This window comes from Zalophus californianus, chromosome 1, assembly GCF_009762305.2.
Source record: "Zalophus californianus isolate mZalCal1 chromosome 1, mZalCal1.pri.v2, whole genome shotgun sequence".
Classification (NCBI taxonomy): domain Eukaryota; kingdom Metazoa; phylum Chordata; class Mammalia; order Carnivora; family Otariidae; genus Zalophus; species Zalophus californianus.
In genome coordinates this window covers 56427176-56443536 of record NC_045595.1, presented here as the reverse complement: position 1 = coordinate 56443536, position 16361 = coordinate 56427176, and the positions used below count along the sequence as shown (strand labels likewise).

General features: G+C 51.3%; 1 protein-coding gene across 1 annotated transcript in view; it reads right to left on the bottom strand.

Annotated features, from left to right (window-relative positions):
- Positions 1 to 16361, bottom strand: part of IQSEC1 (IQ motif and Sec7 domain ArfGEF 1) — a 384351-nt gene that overhangs the window by 202237 nt on the left and 165753 nt on the right.

The window sequence follows — 16361 nt, the reverse complement described above, 5'->3', positions numbered from 1 at the left end:
AGCAACTGGTTGCTCCCTACATGGGTCTGGCCTGACTTAGCCTGTTCCCCTCCTCCACCCCACCCCCCCCTGCATCCCCTTTCCTGTTCCCCTGGCCAAGTCCTTTCCCTTCTCACTCTGGGATATTCCACCTGGTCAGATGCTCAGCAGGGCCCTATTTCAGGATGAGAGTCTCACCAGAAATGGGACTGAGTCAGTGTCCCCCAAAGGTCTGGGTCCTCTGGTGGGGTGTCCCCATCCCCTCTGTGACCCTAGATAAATCTTCCCCTCTCTCGGTAAAACAGGAACAAGAATGCATTGTCTTGCCAGCTGAGGCACATGCTGGTGGCTGGACTGGAGGCTGTCAGAACATTTTGGCCTCTACGACTGCATCTGTGGCCCCAACAAATGCCCAGGGCCTGGCGCCTGGAGTGGGCACTGACCATGGGCCATGGCCTGCTCTAGGCCCTTTGCATCAGTACTATTCACCGAGGGCTATTAACAGTACAACACCCTTGTCTGGTTGGTAAGTATCTGTTGCCTTGAGCCCCCTCCCACTACCTGGCTGCCTGCATGGAACTGCTCCCCACTTTCCCACAATTCAGCAACTGAATGGTTAACATCTGGTGCAATAGGGAGCTTCCAGGAGGCTGTGAAATAGTTCAACCACGCCTCCCAGTCTTTCCTCTAGCCAATCCATAGGGAAGGAGGGGTCCTCAGGAATGAAGGAAGGCCATCAGGGAATGAATGAGGGGCTCTAGGGAATGAATGAGGGGCCCCTAGGGAATGAATGAGGGGCCCCTAGGGAATGAATGAGGGGCTCTAGGGAATGAATGAGGGGCTCCAGGGAATGAATGAGGGGCCTCTAGGGAATGAATGAGGGGCCTCTAGGGAATGAATGAGGGGCTCTAGGGAATGAATGAGGGGCTCCAGGGAATGAATGAGGGGTCTCTAGGGAATGAATGAGGGGCTCTAGGGAATGAATGAGGGGTCTCTAGGGAATGAATGAGGGGTCTCTAGGGAATGAATGAGGGTCTCTAGGGAATGAATGAGGGTCTCCAGGGAATGAATGAGGGGCTCCAGGGAATGAATGAGGGGCCTCTAGGGAATGAATGAGGGGCTCTAGGGAATGAATGAGGGGCTTCTAGGGAATGAATGAGGGGCTTCTAGGGAATGAATGAGGGTCTCTAGGGAATGAATGAGGGGCTCTAGGGAATGAATGAGGGGCTCTAGGGAATGAATGAGGAGCTCCAGGGAATGAATGAGGGGCTCTAGGGAATGAATGAGGGGCTCTAGGGAATGAATGAGGGGCTTCTAGGGAATGAATGAGGGGCTCTGGGGAATGAATGAGGGGCCTCTAGGGAATGAATGAGGGGCTCTAGGGAATGAATGAGGGGTCCTGTAGCACTTTAACCTCTTTGCCACTTATGTGCCTACAGGTGTACCGAGGTAGAAGCCATCAAAAACCCTCCCAAGTCAACAGAGGACAACGAACCCATTAACACTGACAGGGCGCCTACTACGTGGTGGACCTCATACTGCCCTTGGTGGGGGGGAATGGAGGAAGCATCCAGGGCGCTCACATCCCAGGGAGGGCTGAAGGGGCCCTGCAGGCAGATGAGACTGGACCACTTTGGCTTTGAGAACCTAATTTTCTCTGTCACAACTACTTTTGACTCTGCCAGTTTTCTTTCCAAAGCAGCGGTAGACAATCCATAAGTGAATGGTGTGGCCATGTTCCCATAAAACTTTTACAAACACAGAAGAGAACAGAGACCCCAGAAATAAACCCTCGGGTACATGGTCAAATGGTCTTCGACAAGGGGGCCAAGACCCCTCCACGGTGAAAGGTCAGTCTTCAAGGAATGGTACTGCAAAAACTGGATTCCACACACAGAAGGATAAAGTTGGACCCATACCTCACACCGTATGCAAAAATCAATTCAAGTGAATCAAAGACCTACACATAAGGGCTAAAACTATAAAAATCTTAGAAGAAAACACAGGGAAAACTTCATGACACTGGATTTGGCAATGATTTTTTTGGATATGATACCAAAGGAGTCATAGACAAAACATATGCAGGCACCAAAAGAAAAGAGTAGTTAAATTGGACTTCATCAAAATTAAAAACTTCTGTGCATGAAAGGACACATCAACAGAGAAGAAAACCCACAAGATGAGAGGAGATATTTGCAAATCATGCATTTGATAAGAGACTGATGTCCAGAATATATAAAGAGCTGCTAAAAATCAACAACAATGAAAAATAATACAATTCAAAAATAGGTGAAGGGCTCCAACAGATGCATAAATGACCAATACGCACATGAAGGGACGCTCAACGTAGGGAAATGCAAATCAAAACCACCGTGAGATACCACTTTATACCATTAGGATGGCTGTTACCAAAACAAGCATTGGTAAGATGTGGGGGAAATGGACCCCTTGTGCACTGCTGGTGGGAATATAACATGTTACAGCAGCTGTGGGAAATGGTAGGGAGGTTCCTCAAAAAACTAAATACAGAATTACCATACGATCCAGCAATTCCACTTCTTGGTAGAAAGGAATTGGAAGCGGGGTCTCGGAGAGACATCTGTACACCATGTTCAGAGCAGTATAACTCACAATAGCCAAAAGGTAGAAGCTAATCAAGTGTCCAACAATGGATGAATGGATAAAACAAAACGTGGTCTATCCACATGATAGAATATTACTCTTCCTTAAAAAAGAAGGAAACTCTGACACAGGCTACAACATGGATGAATCTTGAGGACATCATACAAGTGAAATAAACCAGTCACAAAAGGATAAACACTGTATGACTTCACTCACACGAGGTCCCTAGAGTCGTCAAACTCACAGAGACAGAAAGCAGGATGGTGGCTGCTGGGGGCTGGGGGAGGGGACTGGGGAGTTCGCGTTTAATGGGGACAGAGTTTCAATTTGGGAAGATGGAAAAGTTCTGGAGCTGGATATGGTGGGGACGGCCGCACAAGAGTGTGAGTGTACTTATGCCCCCGAACCTCACACTTACACGTGGTTAAAACGGTAAATTTTGTGTTATACTGATTTTACCACCATAGAAAAAGTAAATAAAAAATAAAAAGCATATGCCCATGTGAACACATTGTTTGGTCCTTCCAACCCCTTAAAAGGGACCCAGGGAACTGGACTCCCGATGTGGAGCAGGTGGGAGAGTGGCTCCCGGTGGGCGCAGAAGGAGGGTGGCTGCGGATATACTGATCATGCTGGATGACGATGAGGCTGATGATGGGGTGCTGGGATTAAGTGTGGATTGGAACCCTGATTTCACTACATGGCACAGGCTCTGGTTTTCCCAGGACAGCAAGGCATCTCTGTTGGTCTCTCTGTCAGCACAGAGGGCCATCACAGCCCGCCTCATGAGCTGAGCATCACCTCCTGGTTTCTCTGCGGCCCTGCCGGGGAAATGGCCAAGGACTGGGGTGGGGGCAAAGGACAGAACCCAAGCTGCTCTCCACGCCCCCAGGAAGGCTTTGAGAACTCTTAGGCCACGGTGGCATGATCCTTGGAAGGCATTCCTTTGGCACAGGGACAGTTCAAGAACATAATGCACATAGGCCTGCTGCCAACCATTCCAGCTCGGGGGGAGAAGGGTGCACATGGGGCCGGCTGGGCAGTCTGCAGCAGCAGTGACCTTCAGGCCCCAAGAGACAGGGCGAGGACTTTCTGTCCCTCTCCCTCCCTCCCTCCCCCTCTCCTGCCCCCCCCCCCCCCCCCCCCCCCCCCCCGTCACACTGGATCCTCAGGACTACTCTGTGAGGTGGCGACTATTGCTGTGCCTGTTTACAGATGGGCACACTGAGGCTTGGTGGGAGGGGAAGTTCTCAGCCCCAGTCTTTCTGACTACAACTTGCGTTCCTCATGCCTGGCCTCTCCTGTGAGGATAAGATACAGGGCAGGTGGGGCAGGGGAGCAAAGGAGGGTCCTGGCCCCCAATCCCAGCTCTGTGGCTCCTGTGCTGTGTGCCCTTGGACAGGCGTGTAACCTCTCTGGGCTCCCTGTACTCCTCCCCAAGGCCGCATGTGGCCCACATTCAATTAGTGTTAATTCTTCCTCTTCCCTTCCCAAAGGAGGAGCTGCTCACAGTCTAGAGGGAGGAGGGAAACATTTAATTAAGAAAAACTCAGGACACAGTCTGAGATGGGGCTGCAGAGAGCAATGAGCAGAGGGATCTCAGAGCATCGGGGAGAGAGCGAGGCCGGCGCCAGCAGAGGAGTCTCACGGGCAATTAAGCAGGATGCAGGAGACCTGTGGGGCTCTTGCCTGCACCCAGCTGCCCCCAGGGCCCAGCCCAGGCTTCCTTCAAAGTGGTGGCGCCCGGCAGGGTGCGGGGGATGAAATCGGCCGCCTCCACGGGGCCTCCTGGCAGACCTCAGCCGTGAGTGAAGCCCTAGCTTTCCTGTCTCTGAGATCTTACCCCGCTGTGTTAGGGATTAACTACAGCTCCAGGGAACACCAGACTAAATGAGGCGTCCACAGACTGAAACAGAAGGGGGTTCTGTGGAAACCTTACCCCCAGCGCCCTGCCACCCCAGGACCGAGAGCTTCCTGTGGTCCTGTGTCCCGGAGGAGGGCAGTGTCCCCACCATCGTCATCAATCAAGATTACAGCAGCAGCTGCCCCTGCGTCTGCGCCCAGCCCGGACACTCTGCCTCAGGGTCAGCAGGCCATGGCCCTGGGGCCACATCCAGCACCCCCCACCGTTTGGGGAGGAAGGTCTCATGGGAACACGGCCACACCCACCGCTGACCTATCGTCACTGGCTGGGACATCGGCAGAACTGAGTGGTGATGACAGACTGTATGGCCCACAAAGCCTCAAATAGTTACTACCTGGCCCTTTACAGAGTGTTTGTTGATTCCGTCCTGTACCTGTCTCGTTCCTCCTCACAGCCTCCTGGGAAGCCAGTGCTACTCTTCTCATTTCACAGGAGGACCCCATGGCTGGCAGAGGTCAAGGCCAGCGCCACAGGGACAGGGCTTCACCCTGTTCTGAGCACACCCAGCAGAGCCGGGCACAAAACAGCTGCCTGGTGACTACAGGCTACATGGATGGACAGACGTGCGGATGGAGGACGTGACTTGAATGAACGACCCTACTCAGCGTGGAGTTTGAGGTTACACGGACCCTCCTGGCACCTGCAGGGATGAGGGGCTGGCTGCCCCAGGGACCAAGGCCCTGAGCAGAGTCGTGTACCCATAAGCTGATGTGCTCTGAGATGCCACCTGCCAAGGTCCAGGGTGGCCAGGCCACAAGAGAGCCAAGGCCAGTCCTGAGAGGACAACCAGGGGTGGCCAGGGAGGCGCAAACCAGCTGGTGTTGCCTCTGGAGGATGAGAGGCTTGGAGACTGGTCTGGGGCCAGGACCAACTACAAAGAGCAAAAGGGAAAGAATGGGGCTAGGAGGGCCCTGCCCTCAGGAAGTGGGGGCTCCAGCCCGTGAGTACAGATCAGGGGAGCATCGCAGGGGCTGGGCACTGACCCAGGCCTCGGAACTCCTGGCTCCGACCACGGAGGGGCCAGACCAGGAACTGCCTGGTGCGCCAGGAGTGTGCAGACCTGCAGGACCACCCCCCCCCCCCCCCCCCCCCGCCGCTGGGGCTCAGGGCACTGTGGAGGCTGCAGGAGGCTGAAAGGGGCTCGCCATCCAAATTAAAGGCCACGTCTCTCAAGGCTGGGTGGAAACAATCCAGGTCAGCCAGGGGGCAGGCAAGTGCTCCTCACTCCTGCCCTGGATCAGCCTGCAGGGTGCTCTCTTTCCAGTAAGGGAGAGGACAATGAACCGAACCTGGCATACAGGGACACGCACGGCAGATGGCAACACCAATCTCAGGGGAAGAGGTCAATCCTGCAAAAACAAACAGGCTGCTCAGGGAAGGCCCCCAGGAGATGAAACCGTGTGAAGACTGAAAGGTGAGGAGCAACATGGGTGTCTGGAGGAAGAGTGAGCCAGGCAAAAGGCACTGCCAGTGCAAAGGCCCTGGGGCAGAGGTATGCCTGGAAGCCAGTGAATGACCGGGCACCTGGGAAGAGCTGAAAGCAGAGAGATGATGGGGCAGATGATCAGGACCATGCGGGGTATGGGGAGGACACTGACTCTGACCGTGAGCGAGGAGGGAGCCATGGCAGGGCACTGAGCACAAGAGTGGCTGGCCCTGACTGGGTTTTATCAGGATCCCTCTGGCAGTCCAATGGAGAATAGACTGAGTGTGGTATTAAAGTAGGAAGGAGCGGCACCTGGGTAGCTCAGTCCATTTAGCATCTGCCTTCAGCTCGGTCATGATCTCAGGGTCCTGGGATCAAGTCCGCACATCGGGTTCCCGGCTCAGCAGGGGAGTCTGCTTCTCCCTCTCCCTCTGCTGCTCCCACTGCTTGGGCTCTCTCTCTCTCTCTCTGTCAAATAAATAAAATCTTAAAAAAAAAAACGAAGGTAGGAAGGAAAGAAACAATGAATGAATGCAGAGAGAGAGAGAGAGTGTGAGGGGAACCAGGAGCTGAGCAGAGCTACACATTCAGGAGACGCAGAACGGTGGGGCAGCATGTGGGCTGGGTACCCCTCACCGTGTCCTGCAGGTGCTGCCAAAGCCCTCCAAGCTGGGGCTCAAGCACAGGCTCCACGGGAAAGCATTACTGCCAGCTCCCCACTAGTGCTTCCCCTTGGCTGCTGAAGACCCTGAAGCTCAGGGAGCGGCAGACTTTGCCAAGGGCTCATGGCCCATTACCGGACAGGACAGGTCAGGACCCTGCCAAGGTCACGTGGCCCGTTACTGGACAGGTCAGGATGGGGACCTACATCCTCCCAAAGGGCTGGCAGCATCCCCACTCCTTGGATACACACCAGGAGCTCCTTCTGAGTCAATCTAATGAAGGAGGAGGGCCTGGAGAACCTGCGGGGATGCAGGCTGGCGACCCTGCCCCGCTGGGAGGAGCATCTTCATGCACGATCCCCGGGTGAGGTGTGCTGAGTCTCCTGCAGGCCCCACCGGGCAGGGCTGGAATTTACCACTCTCTCTATTTTCCGAAAGACCATTCAAGGCCCTGAAAATTAATTTCCTCTAGGAAGACAATTACATGTCAAATAATACACCCACTGAGCAAATGATTAAGAAAAACCCAGCCAAGAAGGCTTTGTGCAGGCTAATTCTGAGCTATGTGAGTTCAGTACTGAAGGCCTTGTAAGGTTATTACCGGGTGGTAATGAACACAGGCATGCAGGTGAGGGGAGGAAGTCCATTTCTAAGGTCTGTGCCTTGCCGCAATTTATTTTGAACCTACAAATAGCATCTGTTGGGAAAGCCAGTCTCCTCTGTCCTCTAGTAAAAGCATCGCCAAAGGCCATGCGGGAGGAAGCAAACAGCCCTGAGCTGAGGGACTGCAAAGGGACATGGCCTGTGGCCACCGTAGGCCCCACACGTCAGGCTAGCCTGAGTCAGTGGCCAGCATACACCCAGGAGGGCTTGCGTTGAAATGTGGCCTGTGATTCTTGAAATGGCCAGACCGGCATCTCTACCAGCAATGACTGGTGGGAATGGAGAAGGCAGCTTAGTCCTTAGATGGGCCTAAGTCCCATCCAACCAGCCTTTTTCCATTACATGGTGGTATGACCCCAGCAGCCCTCAGTGTGCTCCCCCGACCCAGGCTTCAGGTGTGGAGACTGAGGACAAGAGAAGTGAAGCAAATTGCTAGGATCACACTGTGAGGCAGGACAGGGAACCCAGGCCCTCTGTGCCCCCAGCCCAGTGCCCTGCTTTGCTCCAGGTCCCGTGTTGGGCCTGCTGCTTGACCTAGGGTCAGACCAATGAATCTGGGTTATCACGGGATTTGGTATATGTAGAACAAAGATTGGCCAACTACAGGTCTTGAGCCAAATCTGGCCCTCTGCCTGCTTTTGTAAGTCAAGTTTTACTGGAACACAGCCCTACCCTACTTCTGTCTGTATTGGGGTATGGCAGCTTTTAGACAACAGCAGCCTAAGGGATGCTGCCGTCCCCTTAAGCTGACCCAGCCACTGTCAGAACTCATAGGCTTAGTGTGCGTTTGTGCCCCAGTCTGGCAAGCTCTTCATTGCCCTGAGGAGGCTCACATCAGGGTGCATGGCCCCATTGCAAGGCTGTGAGGGGGAGCAGCTTCTAGGGGTGGGGAGAGGGTGGTGACGGCAGAGCATCAGGACCCCATTTATGGACCAGGTCAACTTAGCAAACTGTGACTGCAGGGTCGGGGGGAGGGGGACAGCTTCTCAGGGGTCACGATGATCCCTGCGGAGCTCACCAAACTGTGCCCCTAAAGCAGGGAATTCCAGGACTCCAGAATGTTAACCATGCTCTACTCCTGAGCCTCAGTTTCTCTGCCTGTAAGGGCGGCTCATATCCAATGACTTCTGAGGTTCTGCTCTGCCTCAATAAGGAGAGGGATGCTGTCCTAATCTAGGCCCCTGTCAGCGAGGTCCTGTTGGAAGGGACCCGGCTCCCTACTACTTGTCTCCCTGCGACAGTCTGGTCATTTTCACACAAAATCATGAGAGGAAAAGGAGACATTCCTCACTGCAGAAGTCCTCAAGGTTTTTAAAAGATGAAATTTAGTATTTTCAATATTAAAGGGAAGTGTCTGTTTGAGGTCAGAAGCCTGTGTGTGTGTGTGTGTGTGTGTGTGTGTGTGTAAACAGCTTTATCAACACAATAAACTGGACATATTTAAAGTTTCTATTGTTGACGTTTAATTTCATGATGTCATAGAACATTTAACTTGAATCCTCTCGAAGTTATTGAGATGAGTCTTAACACATAGAATTCTGTCTGTCTTGATAATCATTCCAGGTGCACTTGAGAAGAATGTGTATCTGCTGCTGTTGGGTGGAGTGCCAAACAGGTCAAGTTGGTTGGTGATACTGCTGCTCAAGTTTTTTACATACTTACCGACCTCTGTTCACTTGTTCTATTAAGTATCAAAGGAGGGATACTGAAATCTCCAACCATAATTGTAGATTTGTCTATTTCTATTTATCTGATCAGTTTCTCCTTCATGTATTTTGAACATCTGTTGTGATGATTTAGGATTGCTATTTTTACCTTTATGAATTGATCCCTGAATGATTATGGAATGACCTTCTTTGTCCTCAGTCATATTCTTTGCTCTGAAATCTACTTGGATATTAATCTAGCCATTCCAATTTTCTTGTGGCTGGTGTGTTACATGTTTTCCATCCTTTCACTTTTAACATATTTGTATCTTTATATTTAAGGTGTTTCTTGTAGGCAGTATCTAGTTCTTGCTTCTTAAAAACATCTAATCTGACAATCACTGCCTTTTAGTTAGGGTACTTAGACCATTTACGTTTAATATGAATGCTGAAATGGTTAGGCTTAAATCTATTTGTTTTCTTTCCATCCCATTAGTTCTTTGTTCTATTTCTCTACTTTTCCTAAGCTTTTTTTTTTTTTTTTGGATTATTTGAATATTTTTTTGTGACTGCATTAGAGCTTTAATCTCTACAAGTTAAAAAAAAATATCTTGCATGTTTATACACAACCATTTGAACATATGGAATGCAGTTATAATAAGTTTTAAAGGCCTTTTCTGCTAATTCTAGCATCAGTATCTATTTTGGGCCAGTTTTGACTGACTAATTTTTCTTCTCATATGGGTCATATTTTCTTGCCTCTTTTCATGGCAGAAAACTTTTCACTGGATGCCAGACATTGTGAATTTTACCTTGCTGGATATCTTTGTATTCCTCTAAATCATCTTGAGTTTTGTTCTGGGTCATGGTTAAGTTATGTGGAAACAGTTTGATCCTTTGGTGTTTTGTTTTTAAGGTTGTTAGGTGGGACCCAGCAGTGCTTGGTTTAGGGCTAATCGTTTCCCCCTACTGGGGCAAGTCTGTGTAGAATCCTCTGGCTGATGTCCCGGGCATCATGAGGTATTCCGGTCTGGCTGGTGAGAATAGGAACTATGCCTTGTTCATAGGTGGGTGCTGGGCACTGCACTGCCTCTGGCTTCCTTTGGGTAGTTAATTCCCTGGGCTCTAGTAGTTTTCTCTCACACAGTGTCCTAGCCAATACTCCACTGAATGCCCAAGGGGGACCCTCTGCAGATGTCCCAAGTTCTCCCTCTGTGCAGTGCAGTCCTCTCCAGTACTTGTTTTCGTGAGCTCTAGCTTCCTTGGTCTTCCCAGACACTCAGCTCCACCTCTTCAATTCAGAGAGTTCTCTGGGCTCTGCCCTCCCCTCCCCAACTACACACATGCCACCTGCCAATTTGGGCCAGGACCTTCTCCCAAGGGAGATGCCCAAAGCACCACAGAGATCACTTTGTTAGTCTCCCTCCTCTCACGGATCACTGTCCTTTGTTGCCTGATGTTCAGTGTCTTCCAACTTATTCCATGTATTTTGCCCATTTTGGGGGTGTTTCAGCTGTCCCATTCTGTTTGAAGCCTGGTTTTGAACATCAAATTGGTCTTGTTTCCCCAGTAAATTTCAGGGAAACCCAGAGGATCATGGAATTTGATCCCATGTTACAAGCAGAGACTCCCTTTACACCCAAATCTCCTCTGTATGACCCCAGCATGTGTGAGTCACCTCTCTGCTTTCTGAATACAAAAACAGGGGGGAGGCTGGAGCTCTGTTTAGAGATAAGAAAATGAGACATGTTTCTTTTGCATAATTTGATATTAAAATTTTATGTCAACATGGGCATGGCCAATAAGCTTGCAGTGCAGGGATAACGCTCAGCATGTCTAACCAGCTGGCCCCATTAGCACCTCTTCTGACCAGAGGGCTGTGGCCATGGAGGAAAGGCTGGGAGAGCCGTACTAGCTGGCCAAGAGCCCTGCATGGCCTCCTACTCTGTCCAGGCTGTTGCAGGCATGGATTCAGGCATGTCCCCAAAAGAGACAGCTGGAATTAGCAGGAAACTAACTTCCCATCAGTGTGACATGTCTCAGGCAGTGATGAGCTCCTGTCCCTGGAAGGGTGCAAGCAGGAGCTGATCCTCTAGCAGGGATATCACAGGGGGTACTGAACCAGATGGTGCTCTCTGCCCCTTCCATGTGGCACGGATCCCATGACCATGCTCTGGGAGTGAGAATCCGGCTTCATGAGTTCGCAACCCTTGCTCCTTGCTGGGAGTGCATTTCCACGGAAATCCGGTGAACTGCACAGACCCATAGCATCTCCCTGCGTTGGCCCCATTGTCCTGGGTGGCCGGCCCCCTTGCCAGACCCAGCATGCACTGCCTCGCTGAGGGGACCGGGCCCGGCCTCACTCAGCCAGTTACATAACTGGCCGCCTTTGAAAAGGCACTGCACAGAGTCACACGGGTTAGCAAACTAGTTCAAGGTAATTTATGACTCCGAGATGCTTGGGTTTCTAAATACAACAGACAACTACAAACTGCAAAAGCTTCAAGCTCTCTCCCCAAGGGAGACTGCCTGGCCCAACCTGGGGCAGCGGGGCCGATGCCAGGTTGGCAGGAGTAAGCTGGCACACTTGCAGGCCTGGCTGGCTTAACCCACTGTGGGCCCCTGTGAGGTGCACCCTTGCGACCTCCTGAAGACCACTTCCCCTCGCCACCCCCTCCCTCCCATGTCTCTGGTGTGCATGAGAGGGTGATGAAGATTTTTTCCCCTGTGCTGCGATGGCAGACACCGTGCTGCGTTCAGAGTTGCCACCTCCTAGTTGGCTTGTTTTTCTTTTTTAATGCTAATAATATTTATTTGGGGTAAACTGGAATTCAGGCGACAGAAACTCCAGTACATGGAAACTACCTATTTTATCAAAGGTTGATGATGTTTCTCTTCTCCACGGGGGGGGGGGGGGGGGGGGGGTGGCACGCCCTGCCTGACTTTCCATCTGTCCAGAGCTGCCCTTGAACACTCCAAGTGGGTTCTCTGCATGCTCTCCTGCAGGTCGCCTTCCTGCCCTGGTGCTTGTGCCCAAAGCTTGAGACTCAGTCCTGGCCGTCTGGAAGAGGACCGTGGGATCTGCCCTTGCTTCACTGCACTGTTGCCGCTGCCCTCTGCCCCCAGCATCTGTTCCAGCAGCCCCCATCCCCACTGCAGGCCGGGCTCCCTCCCCTGTTCCAGACCCTCCCCCACCTCCCCTTACAGACACTAAATGGGAGTCAGCACTGAACGCAGGTCTCCAGTACCCACACCTCCCTGGCCTAATCCTCAGTGTCACTCCCAGCTGTAGGGATCCAGGATGAGCAGGACACAGCTCTGGCCTCAAACCCCAGCCTTTCTGACTCACACATGCACCAATCATGGCCACACAGTGCACTTTTTGCTACGACAGGGGCTAGCTGGTGAGCCTGGGGGACCCAGAGGAAGCCTGGAGAGCCAGAGGGCTTCCTGAAAAAGGTGATGCCAAAAGCAGGCTATGTTCCATGTGATCTCTGCAGTACGTGGGTATAAGCATCCCAGAGAAAGACACCGCCATGGGGACCGATGGGTCTATCTCTGCTGGCTGGGTGGCATTAAGTGACAAAGTAACAAATGGTCTGAGCCTCCTCTGCCTAGCCCTGGAGGGTCAGAGTTCTGGTGTCTTCAGGCGAACAGAGACACAGCCACAGCCAACTGTCCTGGGGCCCTGGGTCCTCCCTGGCTCCTCCCTGGGTCCTCCCTGGCTCCTCCCTCAAGAACGAGGGACACGGTGGTTGATCCACAAATAGCCCTATTTCTCTACCTCCCTGTCTCTGCACCCTCTGCACTGTGACTGGGCAGCAATTCCCATCAGGAGGTGGGGTCTAGTCCCCCCACCCCCCTCAATCTGTGCTGGCTCCATGACTTGCCCTGGCCAACGGAATGTGGAAATGATGCTGTGCCAATTCCACACATCAGCCTCAGAGAGCCTTGTGGCCTTGAGTGCCCTCCCTCTTTGGACCCTGCCACCACCATGGGCAGAAGCCCAGCCAGCCTCCTGGAAGAATGAGAGACATGAAGCCCAGTTGCCACCACCCCTGGTCGCCCCAGCCAACAGCCAGCTGGCAATCAGCTGGCCCCTGCCATCGACCACACATGCTTGAGAGAGGCCAGAAGACCTGCCCAGCCAGCTAGCTGCTCAGCTAAGTAAATGGCTGTTGTTTAGCTGCTACATTTTGGAGTGGTTGTTATGCAGCAGAAGCTAACTGATACAGCTATCCCAGAATTCTGGGCACACAGGCTACAGGATTTACGGGCAGACACCTGGCTGTAGAGAGATGGGTGGGCTGACCCCGGGGATCTCACCTGGCCCTCTTGTTTGCTGTCACCTCATCTCTGCTCTATAGATCGGACCCTGAGCTGCAGTGAGCACAGTTACAACTAGTCCTCCTGGCAGTGGCTGTGCCCAAGCCATCTGGCCTCTTCTACTGCTTACTGGCCCTATGCAGAGCCCTCCAGTGGCTTCCCATGACACTCAGGGTGAAACCCAAACTCCTCGCCAAATGACACGGTGGTCCCACTGCCCACCCTCCCTCCCAGCTTCGTACCTCTCACTGCACTCCAGGCACACCTGCCTCCAACCCACAAGACCCAACCTGACCTCCTAGCCTTTGCTCATGCAGCTCCCCTGACTAGCATGCTCTTCCCTGACACCCACACAGCTCCCTCCCCACCTCCTTCAGGCTTTGTCAAACAACCCATAGATCACTCCTTACCAAATGGCATGAGTCATTCTCTGCACCCTCCTCCTGCTTTATTTCTTTTCAGAGAACTTAGCATGACCTGGTGCAATAACGTCCATACTGTGAGACATTCAGTGGGAGCCAGTGAAGGTTATGAAGGGAGGATGGGGTGGTGAGAAAGAGGTCAGCCGTGGGACCTTCATAGCATAGAGCCATTGACTGGGAGTCCATGTATCCTGAAGCAGCCTGCCATCCCCCACTGTCTGACAACCACAGAGACACTTTTGGTAGTGATGTGCTTTAGCCACTTCTAGGAGCTGGTACTATACTCAGCAGCACAAGCCCAGATTTACAGCCGTGGCATAATTGCTTACAAGTCTCACGCAGGTGACACATGTTTGTCAAAAATACCTTGCCTTGAGGTGGCCCCAGAAATCTGTTCCCTGGGACACAGGAGGATCCACAAAGCAGGGTCTACCTGGGAGCTCCTGCTATCTGAAATCCTCTAATTGAGGGCCCAGAATTTAGGGCCCTTCTCAGAAGTGCTAGAGCCTGAAAAAAAGAGAATTCTCTAGCTGGGAGCTGGGACACCCCTGCAGCAGGCAGGAGAAGCAACAAGTGGCCTCGCTTAGCCTCAGAAGCTGGGGAGAGCATCCTCCAGGGCCTGGGAGGCCCAGGGAAGGCCCAGATCCACCATGGATCCAGGGTTCAGGGGTAAAGCTCTTTTACACTCTGGGAGGGGCCCCATGGGCACTGGTGTCTTAGACCAGTAACCAGGAGGCAGAGCTGGGGGCCTGGTCAGGGTCCGAAGGGACTGTGTAATGTTGTGGTAAAGAGCACGGAGTCTGTAGCCAGATTGTCTTGGTTCAAATCCCAGCTCACTCACTGACCTGCTGCATGACCTTAGGCAAGTCACATAATGGCTCTGAGCCTCAGCTTCCTCATCTATAAGATGGGTGTAAAAACAGTGTCTCCTTATGGGGCTGTAAGGAGCATTGTAAGTATAAGGAGCACTGAGCCCCACGGAATGCTCAGGCCAGGGCCTGGCACATCACAAGTGCTATGGAAATGACCTGTCATTAACAACATCAGAGGCCATGACTCTGCACACCCCAGAGCAAAGGAGGAGCCTTCCTGGCAAGGATACAACTCTGTTCCAGGCTTGAGGGTGATAGAGTGCTGCTCCCAGAGTTCTCCATCCCCTTACCAGGCAAGGAGCTGGCAGGCAGTGAGAGAAAGGAGTCTATTAAACCTTAGGTGCTTCATCATCAAAATGACAGGGGTGAGAAGCAGAAGCAGCAACAGCTTCTCAGGCCTTTAGGAGAAATGTGCCAAAATGACTTTCACGCCAGCTCACTGGAGCCCATGGGACAGAAATGAAAAGGCAGGCTGTCAGGTCTGATTGCTCTACTGCCAACCCCAGGGATCCAGGTCCCAACCTACCAGCCCTACTGTGTACAGCCAGACACCAAGTGGAAGGAACACAGGACCTGCCTTCAGAGAGTTGGAGCCAGACTCCATGTTGGGGCCACCCCAGTTGTCATTACCACCTCAGCCTCTCCTTTGTGCTCATGTTTCCTCATTCTCACAAAAACATCTACAGATGGCTACACAGGGCTTACTGGGGCATTTGCACATACCGGAAATTGCAACGGTAAAAAGAGGGAGAAGGGAAGAATACACAGACAATAGGCATGACTGCAGGGTGTGCTACAAATTGTCAAGGATCTGAGGGCCTCCATACTTAGGATTTTTAAAAAGGCTTCTTGATATGTGACTGGAGAAAGGAGGCCCATTTCGTAAATGGTGCTGGGACAAGTCAGTATCCACATGGCAAAATGAAGTTGGATCCCTACTTCACACCACATCCCAAAAAATAATTCCAGACACATCAACAATCTCCATTTGAAAGAGAAAACTTTAAGAGGAGTTTTCTCTGGGGGAATATCTTTCCAAACTTGGGGTTGGGAACAATATCTTAAACAAGGTATAAAAAGCTCACTAAGCATACAAAAATTGGTAGATTTGATTGCAATAAAACTAAAAATTTGTTTTTTACCAAATGACCGGTGAAAAGACAAACCACAAAAAGCAAGAATACATCTGGAATATGTACAACAGGCAAAGGATTAGTATCCAGAATACATAAAGAACTACAAATCCACAGGAAGAAGAGAAGCAATGAGCAAAAAGATCACAGCAGGCATGTGTTAGAGGAGGAAACGGGTGCACAGATGAGCATGGGAAAATCTGTTCAACTTCACTAGGATGCAGGGAAGTGCAAGTTAAGGTCCCAACGAGATATTTCATAACAATTAGACTCACAGTGAGTAAGACATCTGATAGTACCAAGGATTTGAGAGAATACAGATCAACTGGAATATGTAGTGGTTGAGTGTGACACCTGGTCTGGCCACATTGAAAATCACTTTGGCATTTTCTTTTTTTTTTTTTTTTTCCCATTCAACAATTTTATTTAGCTCTAAGCTCAATATTCCCTACAAATATATCACATTTGTATTTTTTTGTTTTATAAAATATTGCTTCCCCTAAAAGAAGATGCCTTTTCATCTTTGTTTTTATGAATATTATGGAGATTACTCACAATTGGGCATTAGAAATAGCCAATAAATATTAAAGTAGAGGAAAATGTTCAAAACATACATAATATAGTTACAGGTCACTATATGTCCAGACACAAAATGATTTCAATTTCATCTCTCAATACCTGGGACA